Below are 19,139 nucleotides of genomic sequence, written 5' to 3' on the forward strand. Positions count from 1 at the left end.
TCCCTTGAGCGTTTTTTTTTAGTTATAAACAAGTTACATTCTTTAAGTTATTTTAAAATATACAATTAAGTTATTATTGACTATAGTCACCCTGTTGTGCTAGCAAATGTTAGCTTTTATTCAATCTTTCTAATCATTTTTTGGTGCCCATTAATCGTCTCCACCTCCCATATATCCTACTTCTACCATGTGAAAACTATAGAGAAATTACAATTTATTTCCACATTATAACTTTGTGAATACTTGTCTGAAATCCCTGCTTACCTTTAAAAACTTAGTTGAGTATCGCCTCCTCTATGAAGCCTCTGTGAAGCTCCTCAGAGAGTTGTTTCTTCTGCTATTTTAGATCAAACTGGAGTCCTAAAACTTACTGTGTGTTAGAACATCCTAGGGAACAATAAAAATAAAGATTCTGGAGCTGCACTCCAGTATATAAATAAAGCTCCCCAGAAAGTCCTGAGACAGTTGGTTTGCAAGCTATCATTTGTTAACTACCGCACAGAGGAGATAAACTTGCATTTATTCAGCACTTACTAGGTGCTTTAGTGTTTTCTTGTTTAGTTATCACATCTACACATTTTTATTTTTCCTTAAGTATCTTCATTACCACTTACTGAATTATAATTTAATTATATTACCTATTTATATTCCCCATCATACTGAAAAGTATTAATTTATTTTTGATGTTTCTAAGGCCTTACCACAATGCATGGCACACAATAGGATCTCCATCAATGATTGTACAATGAATGAGTGAATGAAAAATAAGATAATAAAATAAAACAGCTTAAGTGTCAGGGAAAAGCTTAACATTTGTACCACAGTGAGGTAGGGAAATTAAACTAAGCTTTTTAGAAAAGCTCTAGGGTATGTCTTCATCACTGCCTCTAGGTTTGTGGGCAAGAGGAATTGGAGCATCACCCTGGGAGCTGAATCATTTGGCTAAGAGTTGTAGCGTGGCCACCAAATAATTGCTGAAGCCCAAAGTCCTCATATGTGAACAGAAAGAATTGGCCTATAGAATCTTACAATTTGTTGGCTTCCTTCCAGTGCCACAATTTACTTAGAGTCCCTAATATTAGCCTCTGGACCAGGCTAAAGAGGAGGATGATTTATATCTATATCTATATCTATAGCATGTATGTTGATATATAGATCTATATTCTATCTATCTATCTATCTATCTATCTATCTATCTATCTATCTATCTATCTATCATCTATCTATCTGTCTATCTGTCTATCTGTCTATCTATCATCAGCTATATATCTATCTCCTGGTCTAGAGATAGAGGCTTTTGGTGGGGAATTAGTGTATTAGTAAGGTACTGGCCAATGTGTCTAATGGGCTCATACCATAGCTGGAGAAGTGAAGGGTATTCAAAAACTCTTCTTTCTTCTCTTATTCAAGTAGAAGTAGTAGGAAGAAAGAAGTGGATTGGTCAACTGAATTAGAGCTTTTTGAGATCTTTCAAGTTCTTTAGTTGACCAATCCATTCTTTTTTTTTTTTCTGAAACAGGGTCTCACTCTGTTGCCCAGGCTGGAGTACAGTGGTGTGATCATGGCTCTCTGTAACCTTGAACTCTTGGGCTCAAATGATCCTCCCAGCTTAGCCTCCCAAGTAGCTACCATGTCTGGCTAATTTTAATTTTTTTTTTTTTAGAAATGGGATCTCTGTATCTTGCCCAGGCTGATCTCAAACTCCTGGGCTCAAGTGATCCTCCCAACTTAGCCTCCAAAGCACTGGGATTACAGGCTAGATCTTCTTTATCATCTGTCAGCTATCAGTTCAATAAATATTCACCAAAGTAATTTTATTGAAGGGACATTGAGGCCCTTAATTTCTGAGACTTGTTTTGAACAGTTTGAAACAGTTACCATCTAATGACTCTGCTATTTTCCCAGCCCTGAGTGGCTGTTTAACATTCAAGCCATGTAGAACCAGTGAGAGCTCCCAACAGAAAAGGGAATTAACTGTTTGGTGTGTTTTAATAAATGAGTGAGCAAAGATCATGTGAATCGATTATCAATTTGGCTAACTTTCTTGCAGAGCTTGTGTGGAAGAATTAAATGCAAACAGACTGCATGTTTGCTCAAGAAGTCTGCACCTTGAAGTGGACATTAGGATTCTCAAATGCAGTTTTTGTAATGCGCTGGTACCTTTTCTCCTCCTTTTCTTACTTTTGTCAAGACTATGTGTTGGAAATGAAGGTGAAAATCACTGAATAGAATAGAATAGAATAGAATAGAATAGAATAGAATAGAATAGAATAGAATAGAATAGAATAGAATAGAATCAGACATAGCACACAGAGGACCTATTCCTTTAATAAGTACATTTGAGACTACTACAGTATCTTTCTGCTGTTCCAAAGGCCACTACCAGAGCCTCAGTTTCCAAGGACACTTGAGTGAAAAAGATATGGCACCAAAAATCTAAAATTGTCGTTTTACCTCTAGGATGTTCACTGTTTGAGAATAATGAGAAAAGGGGATGTAAAATAAGCTTGAATTCTGGTTCTTCCCCCTTTCTTCCTCTTCTACTTTCCTTATCCTCATTTTTTTTGCCTTCTGGCAGGGAAGCACAATGATGTATAGGTTCATGGCTGATAAGCATTGTTTCTTCAAGAAGACAGTGTTGGGAGAGAGGCCCCGGGATCTGTGAAAGGACACAAACCCCTGGCCAGCTACATTTCCAGAACCAACATCTTCCTCTGTTCCCCTTCTCTACCTTGGGGCATCTCCATGATGGCACTCAACACAGATACGTATTCTTATGTCTATTACTGCTATTCTTTGAGCACAAGATTGGGCACATAATAGCAACTCAATTATTGCCATTGAATGACTGAATAAATAGCCTCTTATGAGCTTATGAGCTTGGTTCTGGAAATGTAGCTGGACAGGGGTTTCTGCCCTTCCTTTATCACAGGTTCATGCGTGTCTCTCCTAACCCCGCCTTCTTAGAGAAACAATGCCATTCAGTCATGAACCTCTAGACAATTATGCATCCCTGTCAGAAAACAAAGAATGAGGATAAGGATAAGGAAAATAGAAAAGGAAGAAAGAGGGAAGAGCCAGAATTCAAGTTGACAATGAAAGTGATAAACATTTATTTATTTATTTATTTATTATGTTGAGATGGAGTCTCGTTCTGTCACCCAGGCTAGAGTGCAGTGGCACAATCTTGGCTCACTGCCAGCTCCGCCTCCCGGGTTTACGCCATTCTGCTGCCTCAGCCTCCTGAGTAGCTGGGACTACAGAAGCCCGCCACCATGCCTGGCTAATTTTTTGTATTTTTAGTAGAGATGGGGTTTCACCGTGTTAGCTAGGATGGTCTAGATCTCCTGACCTTGTGATCCGCCCACCTCAGCCTCCCAAAGTGCTGGGATTACAGGCATGAGCCACCGCGCCCGGCCAACATTCATTTATTTAAAAAAATTTTTAACTGTTGCACCTTTTCTGGTACTCATAAATTTCTGGGCTTTGTTGTGAAGCACAAGCTTTCAATGGACTGTCCAGTTGAGTTTTAAAAGTCCAAAGAACTAGTGGCTTATTGTGTTATGATTGGGTCAAATAAACTGGAAGGCCAGAAGCTTACTGGGCCCAAAGAGGACAAGCTGAGCCTAATAAAATGTAAGAATTGAAGTGCTGGGGATATGTCACATTCTTTATATCTTGAACAAGTAAATACAGATAACCCAAACTCACAAAGTCATAGTAAACAGGGGAGATGCTGGGCAGGGCTTGCTCTGGACAGTGGGAAGAGTTGAGGTTTGTCAATCTCTGTCGTCTTGTCAGCATCCTCTTTGCTACAGGTGACCCTTCCTCTAGGTCTCCAAGGTCATCACACTAATGCATAGGTGGCCCGAGGCTTCTGTTTCCCATATCTTTCCCATCCTGCCTGTCCACACCTGTGTCTGTCTTTCTAGGGCCTGCTGAGTTGACCAATTTGCTTGTGTTTGATAAATGAAAATGTAGTAAGAATTGAAGGTTTGGTATTTCACTTCCTAGGTTTATTTGCATCTTAACTAGGTATGCATGGACTCGTAGTTCATCTCAAAAAAAACAAAGTGTATCACTGATACTTGAATTTCCAACCAGGCAGGTAAGTGAGGTAGACATTTTCGTCAGGTTTACATTCCAAATGTCAGCCTTCAAATCGTGTGACTCTCCCTTCTATAGACATAGACATTTCTTCCTCTTCTCCCTCTTCTGCTGCTTCTTCTTTTCCTTCCACCTCCTCTTCAGCTTCTCCTTGCATTCCTTTTTCTTCAAATTCTTCTTTTAAAAGATCTAAAGTAGAAGTAGACCCCGGAGTCAGAGGTTGTATTCACTATAGCATTGTGGTTAAAGGAAAGCTTTCACAGTGTCTGTGACCTTTGAACTATGCTGGAAAATGGAAGGAGTCATGAGTCAGCTGGCAGAGGGGAACTGAGTCTGAGTGCCTTGCGATTTAGATTTGGCTCTTCTAAATCCCTACCGCCTTTGTACCTTAGTAAACTGAGAATGTCCCTGGAGTTCTGTGCTTCCTAACATGGAAGGTAATTATGTGGGGATTATGGGTCACTGTGCCTCTTCTCTGTGGAAGACAGAACCAGAATAGGGCTAAATGCAGCAATAGACATAAAGTTAGCACAAGAGAAGAACCTCATTATCAGCGAGATCTGAATGATTGTGAGTTGTGATAATGGCATAACCATTTTGGTAGCTATTTACAAATAGTCATCTTCATTTTTTATCATTAGATACAATTGTGACAAGAAGGCAGGAGTCTTGGTTGGGCTTGAAAAACTTTAGAGGCTGAAAGCTTTCAAAGATGTTATTCTGCTAAACAATAAATGGCATACTCCAGATCTGTACTGTTCAGTATGGTAGCCACGAGCCACAGTGGTTGCTGAACATCTATCTGAAGTGTGGCTAGCTTAAATTGAAATGTACTGTAAGTGTAAAATATATACTGGGTTTTGAAGGCTTTGTACGAAAAAAGAAAATTTCAAGCACGTTGGTATTTTATATGGATTATATTAGTATGTAACATGTATAATATTTTTGATATATTGGGTTAAATAAGGTATATTATTAAAATTTAGTTGTTTCTTTTTGATTTTTAAAAGTGTGGTCACTAGAAAACTTAGGCATCTATGGCTTGCATTTGTGGCTGGCGTTATGTTTCTATCAGACAGTAGTGGTGTGGATCATACGAATTTTCAGTATACACATTTCTTTTAAACATTGAAAAGATATTAAGTCACATATTACATTCATTCATTTTATTATATGAGTTTCACCAGTGGCCCCTAGGTTTGCCTTATCAGTACAAGGGCTGCGGTGACAATGCCTCTTGGGTGTCACTTCTTGGAAACAACACCTTTTGGGTGTGCATTTTGGGCATATGCTCAGGAGGATCTGATGGGGCTCTCTCATCTAGGGAGAAGCAAGTAAATGTTAAAAGACAGGTTTTTGCCTGTGGATAAAATATATTCTTTTTTTTTTTGAAGAGAACATCTTATTCTGTATACTATGAAAAAAATTACATCCTTAAGGAAAATGAGAGGAGTTCTTTAGATTGCCAGTTAAAAATGAGAGAGTCTTGTCTTGAGACAATTCAGAGCCTCATTTCTATTCAGGATTTCTTTTCTGCTATAGATCATTTGATTTGGTTTGGATCTGTGTCCCCACCCAAAGCTCATGTTGAAATATAATTCCCAATGCTGAAGGTGGGGCCTGGTGGGAGGTGATTGAATCATGGGGGCAATTTCTAATGGTTTAGCACCATCCCCCAGTGCTGTTCTCATAATAGAGTTCTCATGAGATCTTGTTGTTTGAAAGTGTGTAGCACCTCCCAACCTCTCTCTTCCTCCTGCTCCTGGCCGTTTGAAGTGCCAGCTTTCCCTTCGCCTTCTGCCATGAGTGTAAGTTTCCTGAGACTTCCCTAGAAGCCCAAGGGATGCTCCATCCTTCCTTTACAGCCCGCAGAACTGCGAGCTAATTAAACCTCTTTTCTTTATAAATTGCCCGTCTCAGGTATTTCTTCATAGCAGTGCAAGAACAGACTAATACATCATTCAAATTATTTTACTTGCCTAGATAGCTAATTAGGCTACAAAAGCCATGGCATAATCTTTGTATATTCCTTAAGATTGGATATGGCTGTAAGTAACAATACAATTCAACAAATAGGGGCTTTAAAAAGATAGACGTTTACTTCTCTATATAAAGCTGGGCTGTACAGAGTCCTGAGGTAGTATAGTGGCTTTGTTCCACTGTGTCTCAGGGACCTGGGCTCCTTCAGGCTCCATACTCTGTCAATCCAAGTTGTGGCTCTCTCTCTCCCTTTTAATCCAAGATGACATCTTCTACATTGCAGTAGGTGGGGAAAAGAAAGGAACAAAAGAAGAGGGGCAACATTTGTACGATGGCTGTTTCTTAAAGAGTTAGAGAAACTGCCACGTGGCAATTGCACATAAATCTTATTGGCCAGACTTTAGAGTGAGTGGCCATGTGCCTAGCTAAAAATTCTGTGACCATACAAGAAAGATGGAATAGATATTGTGGGACAATAGTCTTTGCCCATTGCGTTTTTAAACATTGTGCGCATTACTGTATGAATTATGTCATATTATTCAGAGCTCTGCAACATAGTTACTTCATATAGCTTTGTGTAGAAAAGCTGGAATGCCCGCTTTATGTTTCTACTCTGGTTTATGCTCTTCACAGGAAAGTATTTGGTCCTGATCCTTAAGCAAAGACAAGTTATTTCTGGAGAATAGCTGTCATATGTAATATGATATAATGATAACAATACTTTAAATTTGAGAAGGGATGAAGCCATTAACCTGTTAACCTGAGTTTGTGCACTCTGGACACCAGAATCTTAACTCTAATAGTCAGGTAGGGTCTGCCTGATCTCTATTAATATTTAGAGGGGCCTATTACCTTGGGAATTAATGAATATGACAAAAGGATTTTCTAAGTATGCCTGAACTCACCCTTTAGAATAAGGAATAAATGTAGCTGGTAAAATTACTGGTTTAAGCCTAGGTCAGGCAAGCTTAGGCACATCTTTTTGAATGATGAGACTGGCATGCCATATGTCTTCTGTAGGCATGGAGGTCTGAGGGTCTGAGAAAGGGGCACTGAATATGTATGTATCCATCCCTGCTGTCAGCAATCGCCACATGTTCACTGGCCAGGGGCTTTGTGCTGCTGCCAGGAAGGAGTTCCGTATTAGAAGCCACCAAGGTTTGAGAGGAACCTTATGTTTTTCTTATATTTGATTTCCTGGAGCAATTGCTTTTCTGTATACATCTGTTGCTATAACCAATTTCCTATAATTTCATAAACATCTCCAAAATTTGAACTTTCTTCTCAATGGGAGTAACTCTGGAGTTTCTTTCTACAGCTTCTTCAAAAGGACTCTAAACTTTTTTACTGAACACTTTGTTAAAGGACCAGCTTTTACTTTCCCACTTGGCAAGATGATTTTCTTTTATAAATTATTGCATTAAAGCTTTGAAGAAAAAAACATTTGTTTAATGTTATATAAGGTATATTTATAGCTTCTTTAAAAGGTCCCCAATTTAACAAATTTGTATGACTTCACAAGCTTTACACATATTTTCTCAGATACTTCTCATAATACATGTTAAGAAAGTGAGTGGGTTTTGAGTCAAACTAATTTTGGTTTGAATGCTACCTATTTTTGTTAGCTTTGCCACAATTACTAGCTGTGTGGCCTTGCTCAAGTCACTTAACTGTTCTGAGTCTAAGCTGTAAAATTACTTTCCTAAGCTTTATCATGCAGGGTTATTGTGAAGATGGGAATAATCTATGTAAAGCCCTTAATGTAATGTCCCGTATTTAAAAGAACCTCAATAATCGCTATTGTTATCACTTTAGACATCAGATCCTAGTCTACATAACATTGCAGATTTTTCCAGTTTGCACACTGTCAGTTTCCAAACGGATATTATTTATTGTGAGTTAAAAGCCTTTCCTTTCTTTCCTGCTCTTTTCTATTCTTTATTACTTTCTCCTTAATTTCTTTTCTCCCCTTCCCTTTCTTCCTTTTATCCCCCAAATATCCCATTTCCTGTGATCTCATTCCTAGGGTAAAATATTTCTATTAATCTTGCCTCAGTAGTTCAGTATTTTCTTTATCATCATATCCCTTTGGTGATTACAGGGTAGGACTCCATAACTGGATTTCAAATATTAAGAATGTCAAATCATCATTTCATTTCTAGTCAGCTGTACTGGTCAGTTTACATTTTATAACTTCATAGTGTAGGGGTTAACCTGAGTGAAGCCAGGCTAGGGTTTTCTCCTGCTGTTGACATGATCAGATCCTGAGCCTCTTGCACTCTCCTGCTTCTTGTTTCTTTGCCTTGGGGGTGGGGAAAGCAACTGGCAAGTCAAGGCAATGGATGGAGCAGGGTAGGTGTAAAGAGCGAGAGCCCAGGCTCTGCTGAGTCCTGTTGCTAGGCAACGGCATGCAGGAAGCAGATACATGCATATGCCTGCTAGCATCCTGTTGTCTTAGCAACAGAACATTTGGGTGAAGGGCTCGGGGAGGAGGGGGACTGGGTTCAAAATATTCAAAGTTCCCAGCATCTTAGGATATCCCTTCGCCTGAACCCCCATGTCTTCGTTGTCTTAATATTCCCACATTCACTGAAGCAGAAGGTTCCATCTTTTTTAAAAATTTAGTTAATCACCCAAAATTTGTATGAGGTCTTTCTTCAGAGCTCTACATTACCCAAGTCACATCGCGGTTCATTAGAGCCCATCCACCTCCAAGTCCTCTGGTGCTCTGCATGGCAGGGCCTATTCTATGGAATTTTAAAATAATCCCCTGCTCTAAGCACAGCCCTGTGGGACAGAAGTTAAACGTTCACTTGTATGGAAATTTAAATTCTCGGATTTTAGTATGTGAAATGATTCTAAGTCATTATCATCAGCTCCAAGGCTGTCATTTCTGAGCTTTTCAGTCAGTAATAAAGACGAAGGAAAATGAAAGAGAGCAGGATGGCCTCCCTTTTCTTACTGGTCTATATGTGATGTTCAGGAATTATGGCATTCTGTTCTGTCTGTTTGCCTATCAGTCTTTCCCATTTGACCATTCTCCTCTAAGTGTTGGGGCTATGTCTTTTTCATCTGTGGATTCTTCTTTTCTGCCACAGTTCCTGGCACATAGTAGGTGAATTTATTTAATAGATTACCTGGGAACCCATACAATGTAAAAGTACTTCAAAACTATGCAGTGTGGTGCATAAATATTAGTTACTATTTTTGCTTGCCTGGCTCTAATATTTTGCTCTTTGATCACTAGATTAGACTGTCTTATTCCTGAGACCACCTCCTGCCTTTGGACCCCAAGGTTAATTACTAAGTCCCTGTCTTGTTTTCCAAAATCTTACGCCCTGTTTTGAATACCTGTAGTGCCTAATTTCTTATGGTTGAAACCTCAGTTTTTTTTTTTTTTTTTTTTTTTTCTGTATTCCCCAGAGATCTTATAAACCAGCCCTACAGCTGAGGTGCTGTCTCTAGCCTTCAGATTTTCCCAATAGTGCTTATTAGCTATTCTGCATTTTGCTTTATTCTAAAACCTCCGCCATTTTGTTCCACCGTCCCACTGGTATATCTGTAATCACAGGATCTCTCTCAAGTGATTTGCTTGTCTTGGCTCCCACCTGTTGTCTATTACTGCATCTTCCATGAATGCTTACTACCCACCTGGGGAAGCACTTAATTTTAGATCTTTCTTCACTGCAGCTAATTCTTCAATTTTGGGATGTGTCTGGCGTGATCAGAGTACTTTCTAGTCACCTTCTCCAATATGATCACAGTAAACTTGACCCTGAAGCCTGCCTGTTACCCCGTGTTATTTCTATTGCCCTTCACAGGGGATTGCACGCTCACTATAGAAAAAAAAAGAACCCCACCAACATGTCCTACAAAATGATCTAATTAAGAACTATTTACTGACTTTTGCTATCATTTAATTTTTAATAGGAAACATATATGCACTGAAGTAGAAAACAAAATTTTTAAAACCCTATTCAATGTCCAGTGCAGGGCTAAGCACACAGTATCCAATTAGAAAATGTTTAAAATTAAATTGAATTAGGTTTTAATATTTACGAGGGAGTTACAACTTTCTTTTGCTAAGCCTTTGAATTTATTCCAATGAAGAAGTTACCATAATATGACCCAGTGTCTCAATGAAATTAGTAGGATCTGAAATAGCAGAGAAGAGACCAGTTCTCTTTAAGCGGTATGTTGACTTTACACCAGCTTTACATTTGCTTCTATATGCCCTGAATTAGGGGGCATCTTCCCATCTTTGCAATGGAGTCTTACTGACATTCTAGTCCACTGCTGCAGGTTTCTGCATGTAAGGATAAGACAATGTATTTGGAATTTTTAAATCTGGCAGGCCAGAAATCCAATGGCCCATTTAAAGAAAATTTTAATCTAGAAAACTGAAATTTGTATAAACCATAATCAAATCAAGCCAAATAACAGAGATCTTCTGATTCAACCTAAAAGATATCCCTATCTTATCTATCTATCTATCATCTATCCAGTGGTAGGAAATTTATTTCTTCACTGGAGTCAATAAAAAGACACACTATGTGCCAGCATGCCATTGACCCACTGATAACTGAAGTCTTTAAGAGAGGGAGACAAAGCCTGCCACAGCCTCAGCCAGGAAATCCTATTGCTCACTTCTGCACTTCCTTCTCTCTTCTCCTTATTCCACTGGGATAGATTCTCAGTGCAGGTTCTCGTAATTTTTTCTAGAGATTCAACAGCTATGCCCCCTCCCACCAACCTTGTTTGTAGTACACATTAGCTCAGAGGTAAGTGCAAAGTTTGCATCTCATACCTAATCACATCCCCCAAAGGTGACAAGAGGTGGGGCAATGCAGAATCAGAGCAGGAGAGACATCAATGCTGCCTACGTAAGAATTGGTCTGGGGACGATCAGAGGGAGGGAGGTTTTTCTCCCTTAACATTGTGCCAACCTTAATTCTCTGTCTAGAGGACTTTATTTGCAGAAATTCATTTGAAAGAAGGAGGTAGAACAGCTCTGATATTGCTTGTCATGAACCTCACTCTATTGAAATATAACAAAGGCTCTTCTCATCTGGATGCTCAGGTACATACAAAGGTGGTGATTCCAAAGAATTAGAGCAAACAAGCTGGAGCTGGAATCTGTTCTGTTATAAAAAATCTGTTCCGCCCAGTCACGAGAATGTATGGGTCAAGGTTACAGCCAATGCCTGCAAATCACCACTATGTGTTTCATTGAAGAAAGTGCCCTGCTCAACCTCAAATTCTTATCTTTCAAATGATGAAGAAAATGTCACCTTATGGATATCATCAAAATTTTCTTTCTGTAATTGAAATGGAATTAAAAGTGATTTCCTTGGTTTACAGCAATAGCTATAAAATAAACCAAGCTGTCTCTTTGTTTGTTCTTCAGAAAAGTGAAACACTTGAGTTACAAGGAATAATCAGAGACTAATGCCAAGACATCCCTGAGAGTCCTCCAGAATGATGGAGAACCACATTCCATCTCCCTAAATTGGGAGCATATTGTAGCTTTGCAGCATAGCGATAGGAGGTATCTTTCTGGGTCATGGCTTGATGTTGCGGAAGTAGCAGTGGAGCCTCCAAAATCCCTTGCCTTCCTCATCCCTTCCAGCTCCACAGGGCTCTGGAGAGGCAGACAAGGTTCTGCAATGCTCACCTCCAAAACAGTGCTCTAAGAAGCACTTGGCGGGATACTGCGGTCATAAAAACTCTGGGATTCGAAGATCCTGACAGATGCCTATGTCACCAAACTCAAATTTTATATTTGGCTTCATGTGATACTCTTTTTTATGATGCATATATGATATGGAACAACTGCTGCTATGGAATCACCCAGAATAAAAGTGACCCTCTTGGAAATGCCTCCATGTATGTGTGAGTGAGTGAGTGACAAGCTGTGACTTGTGCTGTCTAATCTGTGTAGCACCTGGGAAATGTGTCCATCTTGCTCCTTGTCACAGTCTGACTGTGGCTACACTACGCGTTGGTGATCACTGTCCATCGGGCAGAAACTCTCTCCTGATTCTTGCATGAAAAAAAACACTAGTTCATTCATCACTCATCAATCATTTTCTTCTGTGACTCATCATCTGAAAGTTTCATTCCTCAGTCCCCCTTTCTGAGGCTGGTAAATAGCATGTCTTTCCAGCAAAAGGCGGAGGGGGCGGCAGCCCATCTGGACCCTCAAGTTTGATTTCATATTTATGAAACAGCTTAAATGTCAGTTTGAGTGAAAAACGACACCTTCTCCAGCTTCTCACATTAGTGCCTCTGGCTGCTTGGCTGCTGCTGAGCGTTTCTTTCTTTCTTTTTTTTAAAAGGCAACTCGTGGCTTCCCTACTTGGTTCCTCTAAGGCAGGAATGGAAAGAAGAGGCATGAATGGATGGATGGATGGATGGATGGAGGGATGGACGGTTGGATGGACGGATGCAAAGATATATGGATGAGACCACAATTAAATATTCTCACCAGAGAGGAGAAAGAAAGAAATTGGAGAAAATGAAACAAAAATCAAATAGAAGAAATACTTTGGTTTTATAGGGAGTTTTGATCAATTGAGAGGATCTTGAGACATTCTTGTGTTATTTGCCCTCTATGTTTTAGGTTGAAAATGTAAACATAAAAATTTGGAAAATAAAGATTTCAAGAGATAAGTCATCTGTGATTTCACCACTCTAGCAATGGTATGACCATTTAGATACGTTTCCTCCAACTCATTTTTTAATGCACATGTAGTTTCTAAACTTCAAAATAAAATGTGTTTATGTGGAACCTGGGACTCTATAACAGCTCAGGATTTTAGGAAAATCTTATTTTGGACCCAAGGAAGGCTGCCTTCCCTGGGAAAAATGCAAGTAAGGTAACCAGTGAATGCCTTCAAGGCAATTTCTATATGCCTCCTGGGAGTTTAAGACAGCCTCATTAATGAGGAGTTTTCCTGTTGCTGGAAGGCTGGGGAATTTTTGCAGCATAGAAAATGACCTTGTGATGATGCATGTGGATTTGCTTGTTCAGGTGCACACCTCTTACATGGGGTTTTTGTGTCCCCCGAACTCACTGATAGAAAGGGAGTAAGAGGGCTCACCTCACCGCCGTAGTCTCAGTAGTTCTATCAGGATGAACGAACTGCCTTTCTTCAGCCATCCACTTGGGGAAGCCTCAACAGGGAAGAGAAGTCCTCCTGTCTTTCCTAGACACATACACCTTGAGAAACAGAAAAAGGGTTAGCTGCCTTTATGGGAGATTTTAAGAACTTCCTAATGGAAGGGAGAATAGAGCAACAAAGTTAAGGAGCAAGTGGAGCACAGGGAAGGCAGTGGGTCTGGTGGCAGTGATATGAGTGACTAGAAGAATACAGGGACCCTTCTGGTAGTAGAGAGAACACAGCCTTGGTCAAAGTGAGTGCAGCCTTACTGAACCCTCTCCCCTTTGTAGTGATGGCTTCTGGAAGAGCCAGACAAGAGGTACTAGCTCTGAGACGTAGTGGGAGGCCTCTCCCTGCAGGGGTGCCCTACTGGGACTCAGAGGTCCGTGCTGTCTTGCCAGTTCCATTGTACCAGACACAGCCATGGCGGGTAGGAATAGTGTCAGGGGTCCAGGCAGATCCAGTGGTAGGCACTGGGTCACAAATCATTGATGAAACAGTACTAAATTTTGGTCTTCAGAGGTTTTTTGTTTAGAGGCATTTGGATGGGAAGGAAGGAGACACTTCACCACGTTTGGACATAGAGCTGACTTTGTCTTTACTAGAAAGAAGTCACCATTGTCCTGCAGGGAAAAGGTGAGTGGGAAGGAAGGAAACTTCACCTCAGCTCGTGGGCTGGTAGTAAGATCCTTCAATACCAGAACTTTTAGAACTGTTCATATGTACCTTTAGATTGGGGTTCCGAACTAAGTAAAGTAACTAACTAGAGGGAAAAATGCTTTTCTTTATAATCTCTGTTTATCCTTCCATGTTTTGTTTTACCCTTTTACTTAGATTTGAAGTTGTTTAAGTACTGTTTTTTTTCTCATTAAAATTATATTTAAACATTTACCCAATTGCCACCTAGTCTTAGTCATTAATTTTAATGGCTATTATTTTGAAAATAATTGCTTTATGGATAGGCCTAGTTTTACTTAATTACTTCCCAATTGGGGGCCACTTGGGTTGCTTCTAATTTTTGCTATTAAAAATTATGCTATGGTGAATATTTCATAGTTTATCCTACTCTCCCACCACTACATTTTGAATTTTTTCTTTGGGCTGTATTCCCAGAAATTAAATATTTGGGTCAAAGAGTATGAATTAACGTTCTTGACCTCTTGCTATATATAAGATGAAGGGCCACACACAAAAAAATGAAACCAGGAAGAAAATGGCTCCTGGAAGTTTCGTGGTAGAAAGAAAAAAAGAGCATTATTAGAGGCAGAATGTTTGCTTGGGAAAGGTCTGCACAAAAGGAGAGAGAGAGAAAGAGAAAGTGCACCTGGCTTATAAAACCCAAGGACAAGCAGAAAGTAGAGTGTAGCAGTTTTGATGAATGAGAGAAAGCCATGCACTTCTGCTGTTCTGCACTGGGACACAGAGGGATCCAGTCCCCAGGAGCAGGCAGCAGTAAGGCAGGAGTCGTGAAGGAAAAATAAATATAAAACTAAAGGAAATTGGCCGGGCGCGGTGGCTCACGCCTGTAATCCCAGCACTTTGGGAGGCCGAGGTGGGCAGATCATGAGGTCAGGATATCGAGACCATCCTGGCTAACACAGTGAAACCCCGTCTCCACTAAAAAAATACAAAAACTTAGCCGGGCGTGGTGGCGGGCGCCTATAGTCCCAGCTACTCGGGAGGCTGAGGCAGGAGAATGGCGTGAACCCGGGAGGCAGAGCTTGCAGTGAGCCAAGATCACGCCACTGCACTCCAGCCGGCTCGACAGAGTGAGACTCCATCTCAAAAACAAAACAAAACAAACAAAAAAACAAAAAAATACTAAAGGAAATCAGTAAATCCAGGGAGGGTCAGCTTTCAGGAGTAATTCAGAGACTCCTGTATTTTGACTGATTTGTAAGGGCATGAATGGACAACTTATTTATATATCATTTTTTTCTGATTATAAAAATAAAATCTGTTCTGCAGAAAACTTAGAAAGTATAGAAAAATGTAAGCAAGAAAATAGAAATATCACAATTGTTGCGCCAGAAATAACTGCTGTTAAGAATTTTACTTATTTCTTTTCTGATCTATGTGCGCACACATATACACACAACACAAACACACAAATGGAATTATACTGTATATAGAGTGTTGTGGATTATTATAACATAGATATAGTAGAATGTATTTAAACTTATCATATTGTTGGGATTTATGTTATTTTTATAAATTATATTATAGCTAGCAATAAGAATAAGGTTTTACATTTTTAAAAATGTTTTTTTAAAAAATTTGTTTAGACCACATTCTTTGATTTTAAATGATTGGGTCAAAGGATAAGGGCAACTTTAAAGCTCTGTCACATTTAGGCCAATAGTAGTATGAGTACAGGGGTGGATATTATCTCACTCTTGCCAACAAAAGCTTTTGTTTTATTTTTAAATCTTTGACAGGGGCTTCCTTTGAAGGCAGGGGATACCAATTTCCTCCTCACCCTCTACTTCTCTCCCCTGGCCTTGATGCTGAAATTAATTTTTTTTTTCAGGTAACAAAAAAGAACCTTCAAGGATATCCAGGGCTAGAAAAAAAGCTAGGTATAGCACAAATATGTGCCAGAATAGGACTAAAGAGAAGTGGATTATGAAGCTCAGAGGAGGTTGGTTTTGTCAGTACCTTGAATTATTCAAGAGCATCAAGTGACAAAGAAAAGAAGCTATCAAGACTTTTTGATCATGTTATATTATGAGAGAGAGAGAGAGAGAGAGAGAGAGAGAGTCAACTTTGGTCTAGAAAAGGAGTGTGCCTCAAATTCATTTTGGAAATGGATGGGATATAAAACAAAAAATATCCATAAGTAATTATCCTTGTATTTTATGCAAACTCAAAATCCTCTGGCTAACTAGCATTTTTATTAGGAGGTCTAGATATTGGAAAATTTAACCATCATAATCTACCATGGCAATTATATTTAGGTTTATAATATTAGCATTATACCTTCTATTTTCATTTTATAATTTTTGTAAGTCTAATATCAAGGGAGTGCTTCTTTCTGAAATTGGCTGACTTTTTCATATACAGATGATAGGTTATTTTATTCATATAGTCTTGTTTGAGAAATAGTTCTCTAGAACTTCGATGTAGAACACACACACACACACACACACACACACACACACACACACACACACAACACACACACACACACACACACACACACACACACACACACACACACACAGAGTCTTACACTTTCTCAAAGCAGCCAAGCATGACAGAGCTGGGGTTACTAATATGGGCCTCTTCTCACTTTTCTTAATTGTTCTCAGTCACCCTAATTTCATCTCTAGACTGAATGTAATTTTTATTTTATATTTATGCAATCTAATCTTACAATCGCACTTCTCTTTGGACTACCACATGGTTTTGTGTCTTCAGGCTAAATCTGGCTTTTTTCAGCTGCCTTAGGACCAGGATAGTAAGCCATTCAGACGTGAGATGCTAAGTTGCTAATAACTGTTCTTCCTGTCCTGTGGTAAAGGCATGACAGATATTCAGAGCAGGGACAGCACAAAGTGAGGCTTCCCACCCTGTTAAAAACATCCCCTCTTATATTCCACTAATGACAGATTCATTTAAGTTAGTGGTTCTTAATCTTGTTTAGTTGGCAAAACACCTGGAGGAAGTAGTTTTCTCAGAAGAACTCCATGAAATATTGATATACTTAATTCCATTTGTAAACTACGAACACTTAACCAGCAGAAAATACGACTGTATCATAAACTGCAATATGAAATCACTTCCATAATCACATAGGCCAAGGAACTAAGGATGATTCTAAGTTTTTCTGTTAATATTAACATAGTACTTAGTAATTTGTCTTGTCATTTGCTAAGACTCACCAACAGCAAAACTGTAGCAGTAAAATCAATTTAAGAAAACTGTTTTTCCATGGAACAAACAAATCGAGAAAATTCTCTTCATTGAAATCTTTTTTTCATTGTGAATTCAGATATAAGCAGCTACCATTATTTGCTTTCAGCAACCAAATACCTCAGATTAGCATTGCTTGAGAACTACTAACTTGTTCTATTAACCTCTTCTTTTAAAATGGGAACATCCTCTTGGAGGTTAAGCTGGGCTCCAGTAACATCTTAGCGTGAATTACTTTAATCAGATAATCACCTAATGTCTGTTATCTATTTACTTTTCTTTAATGTACAGTTGTGGTTTTCAAACTTATACATTTTAGCTGCAGGTTCCTTAGCTTCAAATATATAACTGCTTTCCCAATCATTCAGAAAACCCCAAGTTCATCTCAGAGACTTTCTCTACTTCACCTCCTACACCTTTATTTATTTAAATTAGTATTTCATGCCTTATAACAAATTATTCCAAAACTTGGTAGTTTATAATGACAACAATCATTTATTTTTCTCATAAACCTAAAATTTGAGCAGGGCTTGGAAGGAAAGACATATCTCTGCTCCATGTGGAGTCAGTTGTGGCAGCTCAACTGAGGGCTGGAATATCCACTTTGGACCTGATTCACTCACATAGCTGGTGAGCCAGTGAAGGCTGTTGGCTGTGAGCAGTGCTGTGCTGGATCCGGCGTATATTGCCGCAAAGCCGACTGTGTGCATCTATTTCTCAAGTTCATTTCCAGTGGTATCATGTTTGTAGTTTGAAATTAGTCACAGTGGAGGTATTTATTTATTTATTTATTTATTGAGACGGGGTCTTGCTCTGTCACCTAGGCTGGAGTACAGTGGTGCGATCTTGGTTCACCACAACCTCCGCCTCCCGGGTTTATGCCATTCTCCTGCCTCAGCCTCCCGAGTAGCTGGGACTACAGGTGCCTGCCCCCACGCCTGGCTAATTTTTGTATTTTTAGTAAAGACAGAGTTTCACCATATTGGCCAAGCTGTTCTCGAACCCCGGACCTTGTGAGCCACCTACCTTAGTCTTCCAAAGTGCTGGGATTACAGGTGTGAGCCACTGCGCCTGGCTTGAGGTATTTGTTTACACTGTGGAAATTGAAAAATGCTACCAGTCAGAGTTTCCAGCCCCACTCTACTTCCTAACACACACAATCTCACCGACAAGAGTTGGTGGTTCAACATTTAATAGCATATCGCTAGCAGGATCTTGGCTAGGGTTGAGAGCCAGGGCTTCAGAATTGCTCCTTGTCTCTCTCTCTTTCTCCTTTTTTCTTTTCTTTTCTTTTCTCCTTCCTTCTTTCCTTCTTTCTTTTCTTTTCTTTTTTCTTTTTTTTTGATGGAGTTTTACCATGTTGGCCAGGCTAGTCTTGAACTCCTGACCTCAAGTAATCCACCCGCCTTGGCCTCCCAAATTTTTGAGATTACAGGCATGAACCTCCACATCCGGCCCTTCTGGGCCTTTCTATGTGGCCTGGGCCTCTTCACAGCAAGTTGACTGGGTTCCAAGGATGAGCATCCTTGACACAGGGCTCATTGGGCAGAAGCTGTTATCATCTTGTATGGTCCAGTCTCAGAAGTCATAGAGTGTCCTGTATGTTGTACTCTATTAGCTCAGATAGTCACAGACATTTCCAGGTTCGAGAAAGAGGACATAAACTCTACCTCTTGATGGGAGAATGGTAAATTATGGATAGGCATGTGAAACCAAAAATTTTGTGTGGCCATTTTTGGAAAATACATACGATCTGCTACAGCATTTTATTCAATCAGTCAGGCATTAGTTTTTTTGCTCAACATGCTTTAGAAATCTATAAGGATAATTTGTGTAGGTGAAGAAAGGTCATGGGATAATAAAAATTGTCATGAGCTGTATGAGTAAAGTGGAGGAGGTGGCGAGGGACAAATACATTCACACATGGGGGAAAGACTGCTCAGTTTGGAGTAATAAATTTGTCTTAGTAACTAC

The 19,139-nt window shown here is 39.5% G+C and overlaps 1 long non-coding RNA gene across 1 annotated transcript; it reads right to left on the minus strand.

Annotated features, from left to right (window-relative positions):
* Positions 1-4,172: 4,172 nt before the first annotated feature.
* LOC116466313 (uncharacterized) lies at positions 4,173-8,471 on the minus strand. The gene is made up of 3 exons (XR_004247494.2): positions 8,302-8,471; positions 6,209-6,359; positions 4,173-4,296 (listed from the first exon to the last, which is right to left on the minus strand). It is a non-coding gene; the product is annotated as an uncharacterized LOC116466313 (long non-coding RNA).
* Between the last annotated feature and the right edge of the window lie 10,668 nt (positions 8,472-19,139).

Source organism: Hylobates moloch, unplaced genomic scaffold (genome assembly GCF_009828535.3).
Source record: "Hylobates moloch isolate HMO894 unplaced genomic scaffold, HMol_V3 SCAFFOLD_4, whole genome shotgun sequence".
In the NCBI taxonomy this organism is placed as follows: Eukaryota; Metazoa; Chordata; class Mammalia; order Primates; family Hylobatidae; genus Hylobates; species Hylobates moloch.